The following is a 22974-nucleotide window of genomic DNA, read 5'->3' on the forward strand; positions in this document are numbered from 1 at the left end:
TGAATGTCAAAAAAGAGAGCTGTTTTTTATCTCAGTCTCAAAGCATCTGTCACATTTATGCACACCACAAGTACAAGTCCAATTTTAAGTTGAGAGAGCAGGATTTTTTTTTTCTTTTCAGCTCAGTGGGCTGCCTGTTTTTGTCTTTGGCGCTGATCAGAAAATGCAGTCAGCATGGAATAGTCATCACTCGCAGCCACAGAGTGCAATACACATAGATGCAATCTTTCCTCTCATCACGCTTAATCTTGAGTTCTTGCTTGAGACCTTAAGTCACATTAATCTTCCCCAGTTACCTACACAAAGCACATAGCACCCACAAAAGCACATATGCAGGTGGTAGATATACTTTAGATTCAGTTTAACAGGTAAAAAGATGATTAACTGGCAGATAGAGATTGAAACAGGAGGAGAAAAACGGAAAAACAAAACCAGAATGATGTAATAACAACATAATAATATCCAAGAGTTAAAAGAATAGATACAGTAAGAATACAAATAAGTCTATAATCACAGCTTTGCTTTCTGCAAGGTCAGCACCAAATGCAATATGTTAGTTTTTTCTGATGTATGACAATCATATATTAATATTTAACCATCACTGGCTTTGGTGGAGAGGTTTTTCTTTCATTGTTGTTCATATAGTTGTAGTTATGATAGAAGTCCCACTTTTTGCTGCATGCTAACTGAAATACTGCTACAACTTTGTTCCATCTCTAAAAGGGGATTTTTAAAATCACAGTTATGTTTTAACTCTTTATTAGAATTGAAATAAGATAACCAAGTTATTATTAATGGTTGTAATATTTGGTTCTCATCCAAAGTTCACAGAAGAATTAATCTGCACTATAAAATCAGGACAGATGCAGGATTAAAAGGGATTTCTATAGTAGCTACCAGTGTAAAAGTTTCTTATGTATGTCTGCTTTTTGTCTCTGAGATGTTTTTTTTTTTATTAAAGGGAATGTCTGCATGATGCATGGACCTATGGGGGGAAAAGCTATTTCCTTGTTTTGCAAGAAGAGTTGCACCACTATGACAAGTATTTGGCTTTTTGGACTCACTTACATGGTGCAGTGTCAGACAATCAGGTACAATGTATTTTATAGCCCTGCCACAGAACATAAAGGGGAATTAAATGTGATGGTTTTGCTCTTTTGTCTGTAAATTAATTTCCCACAATGGATGAATATTTAGTTTCCTGTGGAGTAATGTGTTTTATGTCTTTGCCAGCAGCCGCTGTTGATAGCTTGAGCAAAAGGAAAAAGACAATCATTGGGACCCATTATACAATATCAGAGACCAATGACTCAGCAAGCATTCGGTATTGAGTTTCAGCTCTGCCGTCTCATTTAAGGGATCATTCAGTTTTACCCAGAGCCTTGTGTTTAATAGAGCTGCTTCTGTGGTATCTTGAATTAAAATCTTGACATTGTCAGGAATATAGTCATGAAGCTGCCTCCTAAATTTGAAATATAAGCCCAGTTTACAGGCTGTAAGATGATGGAGGAACTACAGTGTTTTCAGATGGACTGGCTGTTAGATCAAGGCTCTGAGTCCATCCCTTCTGTGAGAGATGCAGCGTTGCATTTCGGCCAAGGTGCTTTCCTCCGTCTCCTCGTATCCCCTGTTACAGGTTTGATGCCAGAAACACAAGCTGTGAATGTCAGCGATAAAGCTGTTCGGGCTGAATCTGGTCCTCTCCTTCATTTGCCACCCTTCTTTTTTTTCCTCCCCTTCTCCCTTCTCTCTCTCATTCAACCATTGTCATCACCGCTTTTCATCACAGAGCCAGACGTGCCTTCTTTATGTTATTTTTAGCTTTTCAATTCTCACATTTCTTGTCTGACAGTAGAACAGATGATGAAAGGGGGAAACACACAAATACAGGATAGGTTTGACACTGATGATGGCAATGCTAAAAAACAAAACACACTGGAGATGTAATCATATTTTTGTGAGTTTTTATCAATTTTCTTTTATTTTGTTTTTTGTTTTTTTTGTTTTTTAATCACAGATCGATTATCATTTTGTATGCTTTTTGGGAAACCTATTGTACACGTTTTACAGATCATTGTCTTGTCAAATAAAATGTCAACCAAATCACAGGATGTCTTGGTTGATCATTACTTTTTGCCAACACAAAAATTCTACATTTATTAAAAGTACAGGTATAAACCCCTTGAGATGAACCACCTCGTTTTCAAGGGGGTCCTTAACACAAAAAATACAGAAAATACAATACATAAAGCAAAACAACACAAATACACTCACACATACACAGACAAAATCTCTCCCAGGTCTAGCCACACACAAACACCCACTGATTCCCCCAAAAATGCCAAAATACATACTATAAATGTACATACACTACCCATACAAAGCTAAACAGGCTACATGCACCTACATGTTAGAGATAGAAATGTTTTCCATATCTCAAATTTAATTAGAAGCAAGAGTAGTTTGTTAGAAGATAAGTAGACTATAGTAGACTATACAATGACCTATATGGAATTAAGAATTGTTTTACGTAAGAAGGTAGTTAAAGAAACTGCATTTGAAAATGAATTGCAACCAAGTGAAATGTCTTCTAGATTTAGGTGTTAACCAATTTAACGACTCATACATAAAACAGTGATGGGTTCTACAAGGACACCTCAAAACAAATCTACAGAGTAGATAGACAGAGAGTATTATAAACTACATTTAGGGGACAAAGATTTGTTTCTGAAGTATTCCAATAGACAATATCTACATAATCTAGTATTGGTAATAACAACTCTGAAATAATCCTTTTCTGACCTGAGGGGGGAAACAGTTGATAGAACAATATAAAATTCTCAGGCTGCAATTTATTTTCTTTATCACTGAGTTAATCTGGGGCTTAAATGAAAGTTGAGAATCAAGCTAGAGACCCAAATATTTAAATTCCTCCACTTTCTCAAGCGGTGTGCCATCTAAGAAATGAATCAACCAATTATTGGTTTAATGCAGAGAATTAGGCCTAGTGCCAAACAACATACTATAAGACTTCTTCTTATTCAGTAGAAGTGTGTTAAAAGAAAAACATTTTTGAGCAGCATCAGAATCAGACTGTAATGTACATTGAATTTGTGTGTCATGTTTGGAAGAGTAAATCACAGTATCGTCTGCATATAATTGAATATCACAATACGAACAGATTTGTGGGAGATCATTCATAAAAATGGGGAGCAGCAATAGCCCTAGAGATGAACCTTGAGGTACACCTTTGTCCATAATCATAAAATCTGACAGACTGCCCTGATGTCTGTGGTGAAGATATGAATTGAACCAGAGTAAAGAATGTTTTGAAAGACCAATAGCAAAGTTTGTCAAGGAGGGGGTAATGATCAACCACGTCAAAAGCATTAGTAAGATCTATAAATACTGCGCCTGTAATTATGTTGTTGTCCAATGAGGAGGATACAATATTAAAAATTAACTTTTCCATTAATTTTGCTATACTGTCAATAATAGAAATAAGTCTATGGTTATTGAGATCAAGAGGACCACCACCTTTATGCAATGGGGTAGCTCTGGCACATTTCCGAATTAATGGAATTTCACATGTAGATAAAGATAAATTGAATAAATCACACAGAGGATATGCCAGAACATGAGAGGAAAGTTTGATGAAACTTAATCTCCAAACCATCTGAACCAGCACCACTAACTGAGCTTGGATCACTGCTGAATATCAGTTGGACCAATTCTTCTAAAGGAGAAGGCGCTACCATAAATAGAGTTATTCAATGAAATGTCAGAGTAGGGAAAATCAGAAAATTGTGATCTGTAGACAGAGGGAAAATGCTAGCTCAAGGCATTAGCAATTATAGAGAGATCATTAACAACTTCATTATTAACTCTAATAAGAGTAGTAGAGCTTTTGGTGGATTTATTGATTGTACTGTTGATTCTGCTCCAAAACTGTCGAGGGTTATTAAACTCATTAGCCAAACAGTCTTTACAATAATTAGATTTTGCATTTCTTGTTTTTGGGTGTACAAATATTCTTTAAACTTTATATGCATTCCAGTCAGCAGAATCCTTTGTCAAGTGATATTTTTCTCAGGCCGTATCCCTCTGTTTAAAGAGACTTATAGGATCACCATTAATCCAAGGTAAATGTCCACATTTAACCTTCATTGTTATCCAGGGCGCATGTTTGTATAACAATAAACTCAGTGTAAAAGAAGTCTTCAACAAAATGTATTAACTGAAACCTGTCCCAGTTTTTGGCAGTTATGTCTTGAATAAAAAAGCTCAGTATTAATATTTTTACACTGTCTGACCTTGATGCATCTTGGTGGAAGATGAGTTACTTTGATCTTCCAAACACAAAAAATAATGGAATGGTTATGGTCAGATAATACCCCAGATTTGATAATTCTATCAGGATAGTTGACAAGAATCCAATCTAACAAGGATTTAGACCTGTAATGAACTCTGGTAGTCTCACTTATGAGTTGAATTAGGTTTATACTGTCAAATAGGTTTCGATTATTGATAGATGAACAATCTAGACAATCTAGCCAATAGCTCTGTACAAAATATAGTTGTCAAGTTTAATTTCATTAACAGAGATATTACTATTCAACCATGTCTCAGAAAGTGTAATTACACTAGATTTATTATAAACAAGCAAGGCTCTTAAGAGATCAATTTTAGAAGGTAAGCTCCTAATATTCAGATGAATAATGTGTAGACCTTTAGCAGTATTAATTATGCAGAGATAGCAATAAAGAAACAAAATATTCTCATACAAACACACATACACACACAAAGATTATTACAAACTGGCTAAACAAAAACATAAAGACAAAGTGGAGCTCAGTCTGCAAGTTTAACAGGGGATAGTGTGATTACATTGTTAAATTTTAATTACCCTGAATAATTGGGAATTATATGTTATGTTGCAACTAATATTCAACATTCAAAGATCATGATCAATCATAGGTCTATAGTGTGGAAAACCACAATGAAAATATAAATAATATTTTAGTACACGGTTATGGTTTATGGCAAAAAAAGGTATTGATTGGTTTAATAATGCAGTAGCAACAAAGTTTCTTGTCAAAAGTCAGTTATAAGTCCCAGCAACTCAAAGGCATGCTGTACCATCAGAACAAATTAATGATAGACACAAGTACTTAGACGGAGAGAAAGAGAGAGGATTCATCATCTGTGGAGTTATAGAGATTTCATGGGGATATCACGAAGGAATGCTTCAGCATCATCAGGGCAGCGAAACAGTGAGAGTTTACCCTCAATAATAACTCTCAGCATGACAGGATAGAATACAGAGTATGTTATGTCCAGGTCGCAGAGGGTTTTTTTGGGGGGGGGGATCCAACTGTCAATGTTTCTGAAGAAACCCAGCACTGAAACCCAGATAAATGTGGACTCACACACCTTTGAACATGAGTTCCTTTTACTCCTGGGCAAGTCAAAGGATCCTCATTTTATCCTTGAAATTAAGGAATTTTATCAGGATTGACCTTGGACCAGCTTTATAATCCTGTTGGCGTACAGTAGCCCGCTAAATGACTAGCGGAAAGTTCTCTTTACCGAGGAGAAGAGGGATCAACTGTTTCATGAAGCCCAGAATCTCCCGGCCCTCAGCTTGTTCAGGGACATGTAAGAAGCGAAGATTAGAGGACTGCCTTCGTTTCTCGGCGTCTTCAACCTTTTACTTCAGGTAGGAGTTTTCTTACTCCAGTGTTTTGACAAGATTTTCCAAATCTGATATGTTGTCCTCATTAGAGCTGACTCTCTGTTCAAGCTCCAAAACTTGCTCTCCAAGTGTAGACAGCAATCTGTGTATGGTATTTAACCTCACTTGAATATAATCCATTTTTGAGTCAAATTGGGAAAGCATATCAGACTTTAATTGCTGTATGGCGTCCCAGATGGTTTGGTTGGAAACCGATGCTTGGTCCATGGCAAAGGACAAGAGGATTTCAAGTCAGATCAATAATGAACACACAAAGCTACCTTTTGCTGTAGAGATTAGGTCTGTAAACACTGATTTAACAGTATAACAATCAGAGATAACCAAATCAAAAGTTATAGTCTTAAAGGCCAAGCAAAACTAATTTATAATGCAGACTGAGACTTCAGCAGACGCTCACACCAATGCCATTGTGGCCATCGAGTTCCTCTTTTGAAACATCAGAACATGTAAACATTATGCTTCACATAATGACAGGATTTTGGTAAATATGCGGATTCTCTTTCTTTCAGAGAGTTAGAGGAGAAGATTGATACTAGTCTTGTGTGTGCATTAAGTATTGAGCTAGATCCAGGAGGTGATTATCCTAGCTTAGCATAAAGACTGGAAGCAGGGGGACACAGCTTGTATCCTGTATCATTGTATCCTGTTTGTTCAATCTGTACACAATCAAACAAATTTTGTGGATTTTGAAGGAGTTAAGGTGCTTTCAGACAGCAACAGTTGCCTCCGTCTGTGTTTTGCATCGGCAGTAGCAGGGCACAATGCCGCCGCAGCTCCTGGCTACCTCCGTTCCCACCAGCCTTTACACTACACCACAGGCTGCTGCTACCCACCGAGCCAACTATAATCTCATCACGCAGCTAAATAAAGCGGGCTGTAAATTGATAAAATGGTTAGCAGTATAACATCAGCTTCAGACTTTGAAACTGATGTTGCTCCAATACTGTTTCTCTTTATTGATTGCTCTGTTTTCTGCTGGTGAAAAGCTGTACAAATCAAGATACTCAGATACCAGTAAAGTCAGCCCCTGTATCGTTTCCCTGGTTTCTGTGGTTGCCAATGTCAAATCACACGGCAAGATTCAGCGGCAAATGGAAAAAAATTGAACCATCATAAAATCTGACAGCAGCAGCAGCGAACCTCTCCAAGATGCTGCTGCTTTGACCTAGGTACATTTACATTGTTATACATTTATATAGACAGCAGCAAATTCTCACTGTCTGAAAGCACTTCACCTGTTAAAACTATTTCAAGTTTCCAGACAGCCATCGCTGTAGCTGGATACGCTGCACAGAAGTGTTGGTCAAATGTATAAACTGTCATCCATCATGTAATTACACCATGTAGCTCCCTCTAAAAACATACATTGTTGTTTTTTACATTCTATAACTCTGTAATCTTGCTGCCATAGTTAATGCCAAAATACAATATCTTCCATCTAAAAATGTAATATTTTAATTCTGGTGGTAAACTAGCTAAAGACTATAACTAGCAAATTTTTTGAGCTATTCAGCAGGAACCAGTACAAGTCAATTTTTCAACATGTCAAGGTAACATTCACACTGAGGCACCTTTGATTTGTTATACTGGTATACTGTATGCATGATTGAAGGAATGTTTTTTACCATACGGCTGCCCATTTTCTATCAGTCTGTTTAATCTATTTCTGCTTACAATATGAGCTGCATCCCCAATACCTTACAGGAACATCCACGTCCAATTCATTTGCCCATAATCAGTCTGGCATTGACCAAGGTCAAGGTCTGCTGCACTTTCTGCAAAAGTGAGACAGAATAAAAAGCTGTTGAAAAGTATCTTATGCTTACCATATAATGTATAAACTTAGGCTTTGTACATACAATGGTGTCATCTTTCATAGTCCAAAACACCTCATAGGGCCTAAAAAACCCAAGATGACTAGGTGATGCATAGCTTTTTAAAACCTCAATTAATGTGCGTCTACATGAATATAGCTATATTTGAATTCAGACAACAGTCCCCCAGAATCATCCAATGTCATGTGGTTCAAACTGTCTGGTACAGAGGTTCAGCCGTTATTGGTGAGTTCAGTTTCATCTGGACAGAGTGCTCATCCACTTTTATATTTTCATCATTGTGTGGAGGAGATTTTTGGGCCATTGAGTGCACTGTGTCAGCCCCAAAATAATGATTATTTTGAGCATGATTCTGTGGTTTCTGTCAGATCCCTGTTCTCTGTTCCAACTTTAGTTTATTATTTAGACTCAAAAGTGTCCTCTACAATAAAAAGTCTTAAAATACTAAGATCTTAGTTTTTTAGTTGTCTGGTTCTCTGTGGTACCAGGTGTGCTCTTTATTTTAAGCCTTACTGTAGCTTCTGCTCTTTAGCTGAGTCCTGTCAGATCAGATGACAAGAGACACGCTCATTGTCAGCGAGCATTTGTTCACTTTTGTGGCTAATTAACCGTATCGTTAAGTTCATCCTGGTCCCTGCTGGGTTTTGCTTTTGACAAAGATATAAAGTGAGTGAGAAGCGGGTCGGGTATCAGGAGTGGTTTAATTCAAATCACACTGAGGCACTCACTGTCATGTGATGGACGATCATATTAAATGTTGAACAGCGTGGATGATGAAACCATAGGCTACTGTAGAAAGGTTCAACATTACCTGATTTACAGTATGTTCTCCATCCACTGACATCAGGCATCAGTCAAAGCTGAAGTCTCAGATGGTATCTCAGGTTTGATTTTGACAAATCTTTGCAAGATGATCCATCTTCCCAGCCCGTCCCAGCCTTTAAAAAGTAGACTAACTATTAGAGAGCAAAGTTTTTTTTAATGCTGCTTTTCTTAGGATCAAATAAATTTAATTGGTGACCCTTCCTTTTACAGTCCCCTAATTAATAAGTTTTACCCGATAAATATATGGTAAATTATAGTATATTGTTGGGAAACTACCACTGATAATAAGTAGGTAAATACAGAGATACCTTCTCTCTTACCCAACAATCCAAGTTACAATTGTAGGTATCCAAAGTTTATGTTGGTAACAGCTCAAGTTTAATGGTGCACTATCTAGAAATTAAGATAGTACTTTCCAATTAATTACTTTTTTTTTTTACATAGTTATTCCCTCTTTGTGTCTTGACAGGCAGTGGGTTTTTTTATTCAGCTGCACTGGAAGAATCATAACAAAAAGAGGAAATTTGCACTAAAAAGACTAACTTTTAAAGATATTGACTTGATTTGACTACTTTGGATGGCTGAAGCCTCATATTAGCATCAAATAAACTTTTAAATACATTTTTGTAAGAAAGGAGGACTGAAGATTTTGTCCCCCATCACTTATACTGACAGCCTATTATGAAAAGATCTCTTAATGGCCAGTATGAACAGGAGGAATGATGACAGTGAGCAAAACCTGTGTCAATATTCATACGGGGCACCTGACTGTTGTTTTAAGAAAGACTTGAAAAACTAATTGGCATGATAGAGTTGCTGTACTTAAAATTTCGAGTTGCAGTTGTGATGAGACTTCAATGGGGACAGCTTTTATGTGAATTCATTTGCACTAAATGCAGCCTGTATTTTGTAGCAATCAACCTCTACTTGCTGCCATCATTAGCCAGCAATTACTCACACTAATGAAATCACTTATTACTGTGATTCCCAAAGCCATAAGTAAGGAGTATATTTAAGAGAAGGTGGAAGAAGAGGTGTGATGACTGAGATGAAGAGTGGGGGAATGGGTCTGTGATTGAGAGTAGAGATGTGAGAAAGGGAGAGAAAAGAAATTGCAAGATAGAGGGATTAGTGTAAGCAGGTAGAGAGGTAGACTCAGAGATTAAGTGAGTGAGATAGACCGAGGGAGAGAAGGCCGCTGAATCAATGAGCTAGTCGATAGCGAGTGGGAGAGATGTGATGAGAGAGAAAAATGGCATGGAGTAGGAGGAGGAAAATGCCCCCTGTTGTGTTGGAGCCCCGTCGAGAAAAATGGCCCCAGAGAAAATGAGAATCCAAGGCACTCCACAAGTGATTGAAAAAGCCTGTTTTATTTTGGCTTATCATCTGGAACAGGTACAGATTCAAGATAATTTGGTGACAGTTATTCTCCCAGGGATATACAGGAAAAATAATCAGGTAATAGAAGTTTCATGTGTTATTTGAGAAATTATTAAGATCTACAACCAATAAATACTTAATCTCAGTGGGAGCTTAATTATTGTGGTTAAGATGATAGACAGACAGTTGGATAGATATGACGGATGGATGCACCGAAGGCAATAAGCGTTATTACAGTTGACAGCTGATGATTATAAAGAAACTCATTCCAAAAAAACACTATCAAGAGAGTAAAAGTGTGAAACTGACTTTAAAGTACACTTCCAGTCCGCAGCTAAAAATAACTAATTGCTGAGAGTCATTATACATACCCGAGAAAGACTTTTTATTCAGTAGAGCTCTCAAAAGCTCAGGTTTTGTGTGCATGATTTTTGAAATGTTTCTAAAAGATGGGATTTTTACAAGATCACGTATCTAACAACCACTGTTGCAATTATTCACAGTTGCACTAATCTGCCTCAGCTCAGAAATACTCAAGGTTAAAATGATTCAACTATCAATATCTAGTAAAAATCAAAATTTCCAAAAGCATAAATGAAAAATACTGTGTACCACAAGGCAGTTCTGTAATGCTCAAACATGCTTTTTCATAGGAGCCAGCCTCAGGTGACAGATCAAACTCACCCAAGTCAGAGTCACTCATTACTTCTTGAAAAAGTGTGAGTGCCAAAGGTACAAATATTTCTAAATACCATATATAATGGATTTCTGCTAGTTCACAGCTGGATAGGCAGTTGTTTGCTGGTGAAATGTTTGAAAACTCTGAAATATGAACTAGCATTTCAATGGGAATAAAAACAAATTAGACCAACGATCTGTCCAAAGTCAAAGTTCGGCGTATAAACACAACAGGCTGTAACTTGAACTCCAGCAGGGAGCGTTTGTAAAAATCCGTATCACATCTTTTGCATGCCCTGTTACACCATCTATAAATTGTTCTCTTCATTAATGCAAAGTGGAGTGAAATCAGCGAGCCATGCTTAACAGATAATCATGACATCAAACCATCTAAGACGTTATGTGTGCAATGCCAGCTGCCTTAGTTAGGCTACAAACAAATTACGTGTTAGATCTCATTCATTTTCATATTTTGAAAAGGTGGCAGTCCATAGTTAAATGTGAAGTTAATGTAAGTGAATGAACACAGATGTTTTTCACTTTGCTGATTAGTGCATGTTCTTTTCTGTTTTATTTTGCTCTTCGCACATAGATGAGGAGGGATGACTCATGGCAGCGTAATGGAAAGTACATTTTAAAAACTGTAAACACAGTACATGTCATTGTTAGATTCTTACAGCCAAATGGACCCTCTAGCGTAAACTATTAAATTTTGCATTCAACCTCATGTGCAGCAAGTACAGTATTACTGACAGTCTACAGTACGGCATAAACAACACCATATCTTGCCTGCTGTCAAATTTGCCAGCATCATCACATCTCTCCAGCTCCCCGTAGCCTCCTCCTGTATCACCAGCAGGATTTCATCAGTGGTGACTCAGCATGTTTACTCATCTGATACAACTTCACTTATTTGCCCAATTTTAAAGTAAATGTTTTGTATCACAGACTCTGCCACAGCTATGTTTGGTTAAGATTTAGAGACAACACCATGTTGAGCACAGATTTGTCTTTAAAACTCAAATCTGTAATATGGAAATGCTTAATAGTTTGACAATAGTGTTAGTTTAGCTCTCAGTATATGTCCTATTTGTGACCCATTTTTAATTTTAAATTCAAGAAGTGATTAATACAAAAAAATAGTCATTAGAGTTGTTTATAATATTCATGAGCTGCAGCTCTTATGTGGCTTGACCATGCAGAGGATGCATCTGTACTGTAAGTGAGCGTGGCCCTGCTTTAAAAGCCCTGCAGGTTGTTTCTATGGCTTAAAAAAAAACAGTTAATTGCCAAGTTCTGCCCACACAGGCTTCATAACCTATTAGAAATGGTATCAGCTGGAAAGTTCACACTTGCTGGCTGACATTTTCTCTCTCTCAACAACGAAGATATGAATTGCTGCATTGATCGAAAACTCCTTGGGGCTACTGTAAGTCCATCGGGGTCCCCTGTGTCAACAACTTTGACCTGTTCTGGGCAAGGCCTTCCCTTCTCAGCGAGATGGTCTCCACCCGTACAGGATGGGGGCCCAGCTGCTCTCAGACAACATAAACACCTGCCTCAGACATTTATGTTTTTATACAGTAGGAAACTATTCCTCTGGATTACTGTCTCCTATTGTTTATTCTATTGGTACGATCATCATCATTATTGAGAGAGTTACAGAATATAAATAGCTTGGTATATGGAGAGATGACAAATTCACATTCAGATTTCATATAGACAATCTTGTCAACAAATTACAGCAAAAAAAAATGTTTTTTATATAGCAGTCGAACTAACTTCCCCATGTTTTGGAGGAAAAAAAAGCTGTTTTTCTCTCTGTCTTGGATTATGGTAATGTGATTTGTAGACATGTCTCTACCTCTACTCTTAAGCCCTTGGATTCTGTTTATTATTCTGCCCTTAGGTTTATTACTGGTTGTGTTTATAGCACTCATCATTGTATTCTGTACGAAAAAGTTAGGTGGTCTTGTCTGTCTGAGATACGTGATAAGCATATGTATTTATTTATCTACAAGGCCCTTATTGGGAAGCTGCAATCTTATATCACAACTATGCTTGATTGTTCCTCTGGATGACTGGGTTTTACTACAAGTCCCAAGAGTTTGCACTGAGTTTGAAAGATCTGCATTTTGTTTTTATGCTCTTTTTATGCTCGCCTGGAACTCTCCCTAAAAATTGATACTTTAGTAACTCTTGGACATTTTAAATTTGTGATCACCAGCCACATAACTTCTGTTTGTGCTTGTTTTAATTGATTTGTTTTTATATCTTCTATCTTTTCTTAACTGTTCCTACACTTGTTTTAATTGGTCGTTTTCTTTTATCTTGTATCTTTTATTATTATTTTTATTATACTTGACATCATTGTAAATGAAGGCCAGCCCTCAATGATTTTCAAGTTTAAATAAACTTAATATATTATCTGCTACTGTAATAATACAATGGACAGCAATAGACCACATCTAGGGAGACCACATCTAAGAGGAACAACTTAATATCAATCTCTCTGAAAAGTAGACCGATTCAATGTAATAGCCCAGAGACATTGAGTATTGCACTTTTTAATAAGACATTTCTTATTAATGACCTTATTACGGAGCGCAAACTGGACTGTATGCTTTTAACCAAAACCTGGCTCAGCACTGAAGGACCAGCTGCTCTTATTGAGGCTTCTCCCCCAAACTATAGTTCCTCCCACTCCTGTAGACAAGGGAAAAAGGGCGGTAGGACCACAACTATACTCTCAGCTGCTCTTTCTTGGCAGGGACATATCTTTCCAGAGCCATGGAATTTATAAATATACTGAATTATATGGATTTTACTAAACATGTCACTGGACCCACCCATACCCACAGCCACAACTTAGATCTGGTGATAACACATGGACTTACTGTCGATGTACCTTCCATTGTTGATATGGCTATGTATTATTGTATCATTATTATGTATTCTTGTCAGTTATAGCCTGCACAGCACAGAAAAAAACAGAATGCCTTGTTAAAAAAAACGGTGTCTTACCCCTGAGGTTGATGCAAATTTCATGACCTGTTTAGAAAGTAAACCAGCAGTTATTCTACCCTCCTCATGTGATGATCTGATAAATCACCTAATTACGAAAATTAAGGACAATCATCGACACTGTTGCCCCTGTCAAACGAAAAAAAAGCCAACACTAACAGAGATCCCCCTGGAAAAATGACAAAATTACTAAATTAAAGAGAAATTGTCGTGTAGCAGGACGAAAATGGAGAAAGTCTAAAACATAACATGTCCACCATGACATTTTCCGGGAGCATCTTGGTGTGTATAATAAGGCAATCACAAATGCTAGACAAGCTCATTTCTCCGAACTGATCAGTGATAATCAGAACAATTCATTCAAATCCTCTTCTCAACAATTGACTGTCTGATTAACCCTGTCCCCGTAGACTCTGATGAGCTGTTCACCACATACAGATGTGACGAGTTTTCAGCATACTTCAGGGATAAGATAACCACCATCAGGTCTGGTATTGCTCAGCTAAGGAGTGATACCTTACTCACTATGTTAGGTAACCCTTGAGTCTTTTGCTCGGGTTAATGGTGAAATGTCTATGAAGGTCGTATCATAGTTTAAGTCCTCCACTTGCCCTCTTGATCATATCCCCACCAACTTCTAAGCTATTATTAACTCTTCTTTAGAGACAGGTGTTTTTCCAACCACACTGAAGACTGCTATGGTGAAGAAAACCAACCTTGACTCATCAGCTCACTTTTAGACCAATTTCTAATTTTCCTTTCTTAAGCAAAGTTTTAGAGAAATTAGTTTTTAAGTAGTTAAATGATTTTCTTACCTCAAACTCATCGTGTCCCTTCTCGGCAGTGATGACCCTGATTGATTTGATTTGTGCAAGTCGTCCTACTTGGTCATCAATGTGTTGAAAACCAAAGCGATGACAATAGATTTCAGAACAATTCTACGGTCATCTCTCCTGTGCTGATTATCGATTAGCAGGCTGTGAAGTTTGTGCAGCAGTACAAATTTCTTAGCACTGTCATTGATCACAAGCTGACCTTCAAGCCTCACGTGGATGCTGTGTGTGGAAAAGCCCATCAGCGCATGTACTTTTATCATAAGCTTTGAAGTTTTAATGTTGACAATACCTTCATGAAAATGTTTTATTCCTGTTTTATTGAATAAGTCTTCACATTCTCCTTTGTCAGCTGGTACAAGTCACTTACCCTCAAAAATAGAGACAGATTGCAGGGTATTGTCAAAGTGTGTAGTAAAATTGCAGGCACAACCTTGAATGACCTTCTTCATCTGTACAAGGTTAGGACTTTGATTACCTTGCAAGGCAGCTGGATTCGTGAGATCAAAACATCATCAAGATCAAGAATCCATCTTGTCAGGCTTCAAGTGATACTTGAGTCTGAACCACCGGTGGTCCAGGTCCATCAGCGTCCTATGAAGATTCTCACATGATTTCACAAATCCAGCTGCCTTGCAAGGTAAGACGGTGATAGACAGATGGTTCATCCAATCACCTGCCAAGTATTGGTTCTGTGTAACAAACCAATGTCAATGTGATTTTTATATTGTACTTATTGTCTATTTATTATTGTTGTTGTCTGATGGTTATGTGGTTACTGCTGGCTGCACAACAAATTGCCCCTTGGGGATAATAAAGATCCTTGATCCTTGAATTGCATTTTTGATAAATTTCAGTCAGGTTTTCGGGCCCATCACAGCACAGAAACAGCCTTGGTAAAGGTTATGAACGACCTTAGAACCAACTTGGACACAAAAAAACTCTCAGTCCTTGTTCTCTTTGACCTGAGCAGAGCTTTTGATGCAGTCAACCACAATACTCTCATAGGGTGCATCCCAAGTCTCTTAAATTGCATCCACATTTCCCTTACTTGCGTCTTTTCCTCACGTATTAGTCCCTCCCACCGTGGATGCACGGAGAGACACAAGGAAACCAAGCGATGACAGAGGAAATGAGGAAATTTGTTTTTAAAGACATGAGACGTCCTTTCCTCTGAAGTGTCAAGTGAAGCGATGTCCTTTTCTGGTGACGGCAGCAGCTGATCACAGCTGGATCATCTGTCAGTTGGCTTTAACAGCTGTAGAAACTTCTGATGGAGTTTGTGTCTGTACACATGTACACTGTGATAATATTAATAAAGGTGCAAAGTTATCACTGCCAGCAGCTGTTTCCTCTCTGCAACCTGTTACCTGTTTTGCAAACACCTAAATAAAAACCTGCATTCTGTATTTATACTGTGTACTGTGTCCTGCTCAGATGCACAGCAACCATTTCTATTCGCAGAATGCGTTTATACTATTTATTGATTATTTGCATCTGTATTTTGATAATATGATTATGAATTCATTATTTAATAACCCAGAATATGATCAGGATGTCTTTTGAAGACTGGAAAATATGTATTTGGCTAAATATTTCAGGGAAAATGGAAATTATGTAACTCATATCAAACCATCAGGAACTTTCAGGCTCACAAGTGACTGAATGGAAATGACGATAAATGATGTAAAATATGTATTATATTGTGTTAATAATGTGTTTAACTGTTGTTATGGATAAAATTAAAGTCAGGAAGAGTCTGTCTGTCAGCAAGAAATGGGGGAGAGAATTTTTTGTTGCCCTCAACAAACACTCCTCTAAGAACTATGACATCAACTGTGGCATACCGCAAGGCTCGATCCTAGGTCCAGTCCTTTTCAGTCTGTATATGCTTCCCCTTGGCAGGGTCATCAGGTGACATGGCATAAATTTTCACAGTTATGCTGATGATATTCAACTCTACATTGCTGTGTCTCCTGATAACACAAGCCCTATTGATGCGCTCCATAAGAGTATTTTAGACATTAATGCTTGGATTGGAACTTCTTTCAGCTCAACCAGGATAAAAAAAGGGTCATTGGAGCAGAGGCACAGAGAGAGAAACTGACCTCTAAATTGAAGTCACTCAGTCCCAGACACCATGTTAAAAACCCAAGGTGTCATCATCGTCCATTTCTCTCCCAGACTAATACTAAGAGACTAGTCCACGCTTTTATCACTAGTTGGCTGGACTATTGTGATGCTCTCCCCTCAGGTCTACCAAAAATGTCATAGATCAACTTCAACTTCAGCACTTGCTCATGTGGAAGGAGAGCATCTGTTTTAAAATTGCTGCACTGGCTACCCGTTGGTTTTAGAATTGATTTTAAGATTCTTTTATTGATCTACAAATCACTAAATAGTCTCGCTTCAAGACTACTTGCCTGACATAGTTTTAAGATATGTACCGAGTAGATCCCTAAGGTCCTCTGATAGTTGTCTCATGGTTGCTCCTAGGGTCCGGTCTAAGACCCACGGTGAGGCCACTTTTAGCCACTATGGCCCCAGCCGGAGGACCTGAGGGTGGCAGAAAGTATGTATATCTTTAAGCGAAAACTTAAAACATACCTTTTTAGCCTGGCTTTTATCTAGTGTGTTTATTTCGACTTTCACTTCTACTGTTATTTTTTAGTTTATTATTAGTTTTATTATACTATATTCTATTTATTCCTTTTCATGTTTTTCTTATTTAAACTCATGTTCTTTTGAACTTACTCTTACTTCCACTTTTCATGTTCAGCACTTGGAGTTGCATTTGATGTATGACTTGTGCTATATAAATAAAATTTGATTGATTGATTGATTCAGAACAACAGCTGCTCCTCAGCAGAGATGCTATCGCTGCAGGCTGCATCAGAGAAGTCCCCAGGCGAAGGAGGACACAGTCTTTAACTGAAAGTTTAAAAGTCCTCCTTTAAGCTGTCTGTTCCTGTCTTTCCGTCACTCCTTTGTGACTTAACAGGTTAAATCGATGATGGATTGTGGCCTTCGTCATGATTCGTGGGTTTAGTCTCTTGTCAGGGGAAAAGCTGTCAGTCCCAAAGGTTTGTGAAGTGAATCTACATGTCAGAAAACAGCAAACATCACATCTGACATGTACTGATGTCTCTACCTCTCTCCTCTCTCAGGTGTGTGACAGTCTTTTGTCTTTCAGTTGTCTGGATACAGAACTACTAACACTAGCTACGTGTGTCTGTGTGAGAGAGAGAATTGTGTGCTCAACATTTTCATCCTGTTGTAAATTACAATTTAATTCAATGGGTGCCAAGCATTCAAAGTGTGTGTGTGTGTGTGTGTGTGTGTGTGTGTGTGTGTGTGTGTGTGTGTGTGTGTGTGTGTGTGTGTTGTTGCTGTTGCTGCTGCTGCTGCTGTTGTTCTTTTCTCTTTGAGATCCAGGTAGATAAGTTCTGTCTGTCTCAGCAGGAACATTACATGAAATTGTTAAGCAGATGCCATAACACACACACACACACATACAAATCACCATGTTGACATTCAGACACACACGAGAAATCATTCTTTTTCACACCCACATTAAAATCATTTTGTTGAAACTCGTACTTTTATACACACACTCCCCCACACACAGTTGTTCACACACTCTCTCATACTCTCTCAACAGCACGTACTCACACAGAAGTGCACACTTCACCTACCCACACATATAGCAGTCACGCATTCACAGTAAAGCACACTCATTCACAATGTGGAAACTGTCCCATGTTCACACAAAACACCCACACACACACTTTCACACACATTACAAATATACACATATCCCAGAGTTGATAAACACCACTGGTTATGTTTTTTTCTCCTGCAGGAGCAATTTGAGCAAAGAAAGGAGGACAGGGGTGACATGCTGTCAGGCAAAATAATGCACCCAAGCCCAGCAGACATTATTGACTCTGTGTGTCTGTGTAGAGAGAGAGTGTGTGTCAATGTGGCTGCTCATGTTTCTGTGTGTGTACATGTGTGCACTTGCCAGACAATCCCCTCTACAATCATCTGCAGTAACACTGCCCCCCGGTGTCAAACTTGAAGAAGTGCAATTGAGAGCAATCACCTCCCTGAGGCGCTTCACATCTAATTATGCTGTCGAATCAAATTTGTTTAAAGTTTATATTACACTGAAGTGTCATAAAGTCCAAACACTAGGAGCAATAATGAAAACAAAAAGAGAGATTAAAGATAATAGCGATAATAAATCATTCCAGTGAAATATTAAAAAAAACAGCATAAGGAGACTGAGGAGCAAACCAGATCAAAACAGTGAACAGCAATAAGATGTTAAGTGTTTGTGATCATGCAACAACTGTTAGAGTTATAGACTGTCAAAAACAATTTTTGCTTTAACCTGTCAATATATATAATGTTGAGTATACTAGAACTTTTTTAAAATTGAAAGTAAAGGCTTGAGTCTGGACCAGATCAAAATGGGGTCAAGACCACAGTTTTATCCAAGACCAGAGCAAAATAACTCACAATCAAGATCAAACCAGGTCTGAGGAGTGGGAGGTTTAAATTAATGCACAAAGACATTCTTAAAGATCCCCTCCAGACATGTTTTAATGTAAATATACTCTCCTTTGAGACATAACTGGTCTGATTTGTTTTTTCAGTTCATGTTCACTTGCCTTATTAAAATCCTTAAAATGACATCTACTCCATCTCCCTTAGTGAAAAATCCAGAAGCTATGAATATGTAAATATTGTTCATTTCAAAGGTTGAACTCCTGAACATGAACTGAAGATGTCCTCTACTTCACTGAGAAGTCCATTTTCAGTGTTTGTGCATTGCAGGCTTTAAGCTTCCACATCACACTATTGTAAGCTGCATATTGGACCATAATTGGCTCTAAAATGTTTGTGATGTGACAAATCATGCTCTTAATTAAATGCTTTAAACTCAGATATAAGTTGAGCACAGAGAAAAATTCCACTTTCAGCAGATAAATGTGAAAACAGTCTTCCAGTGTCAAACTCTGAGCTTACTGTGCAGAATGGTGTTTGTGCAAACATCCAACTGAAGGAATAATAAGCAAAACACATTTTTGAGAGGAGGGGGGGCTTTAAGGATGAACAAAATGTTGATCTATCTCTATATTTTATCTATTTTACCATTCATTTAACATGCATTTAGTGTTAAATGAATTAAATCATGCAAAAAAAAACTTAAAGGATTGTGATATAAAAGGCTTTCAGCAGGTGCACTCATCCACCGGAGATTTATTTTAATGTATGCGTTAGATTTTATTAAAGGATAAGTTGAGAAGTATGTTTAAACACAAGCTTGTTCCTCCAGCACTAGTTCATACATAAATAAACTGTGTCACAAATAGTAGTGAGCTTTTAAAATCTCAGCTCATTTCATATGTCTCTAAAAGATTGATGCTTACACTCTTAAGACTCTTAAGACTCTTAAGACTCTTAAGACTGTTGCAACCTGCAGCTCTAGTTTCAGATTTAGAAGATAAATATGCATCATTCCTCTCTTCAGACAAACACCAGCTCTGCTAATACTCGATCTGATCTTTTCATATGTCAACAAGATGCAGAAGGATACGAAGATGTTTCTAAAATCATAAATACACATTCTTATATAACATTATATACAATATACTCTATTGCTTTGAAGAAACACTTTGCAATCAGCTTCAACCATTTGCTTCTGTTACCTTTGTAACATCTTGAAACATTTATTGGTCAGTTTAACGTATAACAGGTGTGCAATCAGGTGCAATCTGAGGCTTTACTTTTAAAAAAAACAAAGTTAATGAATCAAAAATTTGTTGAGTCCCAGATGTTGAAGATCCATCAGCATGCGAATCCACCGTAATAAAGCACTGATGAATTTTCTAAATGTTTTTCTGCTCTCATCCTGTTTCCTGAAAATCTGCATCAACCATTAAAAACAAAATAACTGACAGCTTATCATCACATCATTAACTTCACTCATTAAACTTTACAGTAATTCTTTATTTGCTGGCTGCTCCGTGTTGGCTTGAGCACATCAAACAGCTGGCATTCATACACACACACACACACTCACACTCGGGGGTGTGAATGCTGGAGTTGTCTGATCGGTGTTGCATCTCCGAGGCTTTAATGCACAGTCATTTCTGCCATCCAAGAACCATTGCAGTCTCTCGATGCCTCCACATTTTCTAATTTCACCGGGTTAATTGCTCTCTCTGCTTCTTCTTCATAGCTCAAAGTTTGAGTCATTAACATGGCAACAGTAATTCACATTCTTTCTGCTTGCTTAAGCCGTTACTCAGCTGTAAACCAATCAGTCAGCTGTATTCAAATGAGAGAGAAAATGACTGTATATTTCATGAAATAGATTTTCTGCCTGAAACAGTTGCCTTAATGGCTCTCTTGGGTAAGGAGTTGTGGAGGGAATAATTCACAATCTATGTCAAGGTTAGAGGAACATTTATATTGGTTAATCCAGCCTTGAATGGAATTATCATATTGTGAAAAAGTCATTTAGATTGCAGCTATAATGCATTCATGAAGTTTCTTAGTAGCAACAGTAAGACATGACACACACTGTAATTTACGTTCATTTTAAAGCGAGAAGCGTTCCTTATACTATGATTGCTAAATCCACTGTTCAATTCCAGCTGAGGACCTTTGTTGCATGTTTTACTTCTCTTTTTCTCTCCTTTACCATTTCCTGTCTGCATCTCTGCTTGTAATAAAGGCCAGAATACAAAAATAAAAAAATTAAAACCTAATTTTACTGGAGATGGAAGGAGGGAATGAAAGTTCATAGATTTTTCAATGAGGGAGATGTAATTTTAAGGATTTTTGACAAGGTAGCTGAACTTTTTGGGGGGGGGAAACATGTCAGACATAATTTATTGTTCCCAAAATATGTCTGGAGGGGATCTTTAATATATTGATGCATTGACAAAGTTGGTTGTGTTGTCTATTTTTAACAGGCCTCCCTACACTGAACATCAGTGATTTTTATTTCAATATACACCCATCTGCATAGCCCACAGTTAGACCAAGCCATTTCTCTTGTGACTGTAAATATCTCATGTTTTCCTCAGTTATATGTGTCCTGGTTTGCTGATTCCAGCAACTGCTGGAGGCACGATTTGTTTGGTGATCATGGAGTCTGGCTCTGCACTCTCTGAGATGATCAACACTGATGCACGCTGCAGCTGATTGGTTGGTGTTAACAGTATTAGCTGATCGCAGCAATGCAAAAACCAAACCCGTTGGTGATTTAGTTCCATTTAGAATAGTGTTTCTTTTCTAAAGAAGTGGCAAAAATCACCAAATTGCTGTCAGCAAACTCACCACATTTCACCAGCACTACCATTTTGTTGTGAGATCGATGTGTCATCAGTAGTTTGTCGACCATCAGTCAGTCTCAGACTTATCTTGTCCAATTCTCCTGCTGCAAGAGAGCACCGATCAAGCCCTGATGCAGCTGCCAGACCTTTACAACAGGGCAAATGAAACTGAATGAGCGAGCAGTTTACTGGCGTCATTATACTCAGATTATTTGGCTGATGAAGTTCTTAAAATGTTAAAAGTCAGATTTCAGTGTGAAGTTTCATAGCACTGCACAACTTTTTAATTCTTCATGTTTGTATTAAATATATATGAGTATGATACTTTTATTGTCAACAAATTCCATGGAAAGACCAACAAGTCTTGCCTGTGTATTCATAGCCTAATATATCTTATTTCTTTGCACCATAGAGCTCCATTGTTGTCTAAAATCTATTAAAAAAACACATCAGTGAACAGTTGCACTGGGTGACATGTTTCTTTTATTACCAAGAATTCCATCACCACTGTAATTTATTTCCTGCATTCACCATGCCATGCTACCGCTATAAATACTCACTAGAGCACCAAATGTGTATTAATCCGCAGCTGAAAAGAGTCCCTTAACAAATGCACCATTTACTCCTCTTTGAGTAAAATTTGCTGAAGAATACAGTGCCCAGCAGAAGCTAAATGAAGCTATATGTATATTTGTGACTGTTTTGTTTTTCAAGAGTGATGTCTTCGATAGAGACGAATAGTTTCGGATTCAGGGAAGGGAAGTCAGAAAGAATTTAGACAAGGACTAATGGATTTTGTTGACAATAAGAAAATATTGGATAATGCCAGCCTTACCCTCTAAGAAACATATAACCACTGTATGGAAACTGAATAGTAAGGTCTGTTAAAATGAGAAACAGAATCCACAAAAAATCCAGTAATATATTTAATAAATCCATTTGATTCTTCTCCCTTAGTACATATTCTAGAGGTCCATGGTGTTGTTTCAGCAGTCATCCAGCAGAGAGAGCAGTTAGCTGCACAGTAAGATTGTATCAGAGTTGGAGACAGCAGCAAGAGAGAGAATCAGAAGGAAAGATACAGATGGAGAGGGAGTATCACAGAGAAAAGGGCAGAGAGAGAGAGACCGAGGAGGTGGAGGATAAAGGTCAGGAGGAAGGGGAGGAAATGAGTGAGAGCTCCTTCACGCCTCATCACACACTGTGAGTGAAAATGTCTCTCCAGGTACAGCTGAAGGTCACAGACACATGCAAACAGGAAGGACAAGGAGGATTCTGCTCGTCCTCCCTTC

This window comes from Thunnus thynnus, chromosome 15 (assembly GCF_963924715.1).
Source record: "Thunnus thynnus chromosome 15, fThuThy2.1, whole genome shotgun sequence".
Taxonomy (NCBI): domain Eukaryota; kingdom Metazoa; phylum Chordata; class Actinopteri; order Scombriformes; family Scombridae; genus Thunnus; species Thunnus thynnus.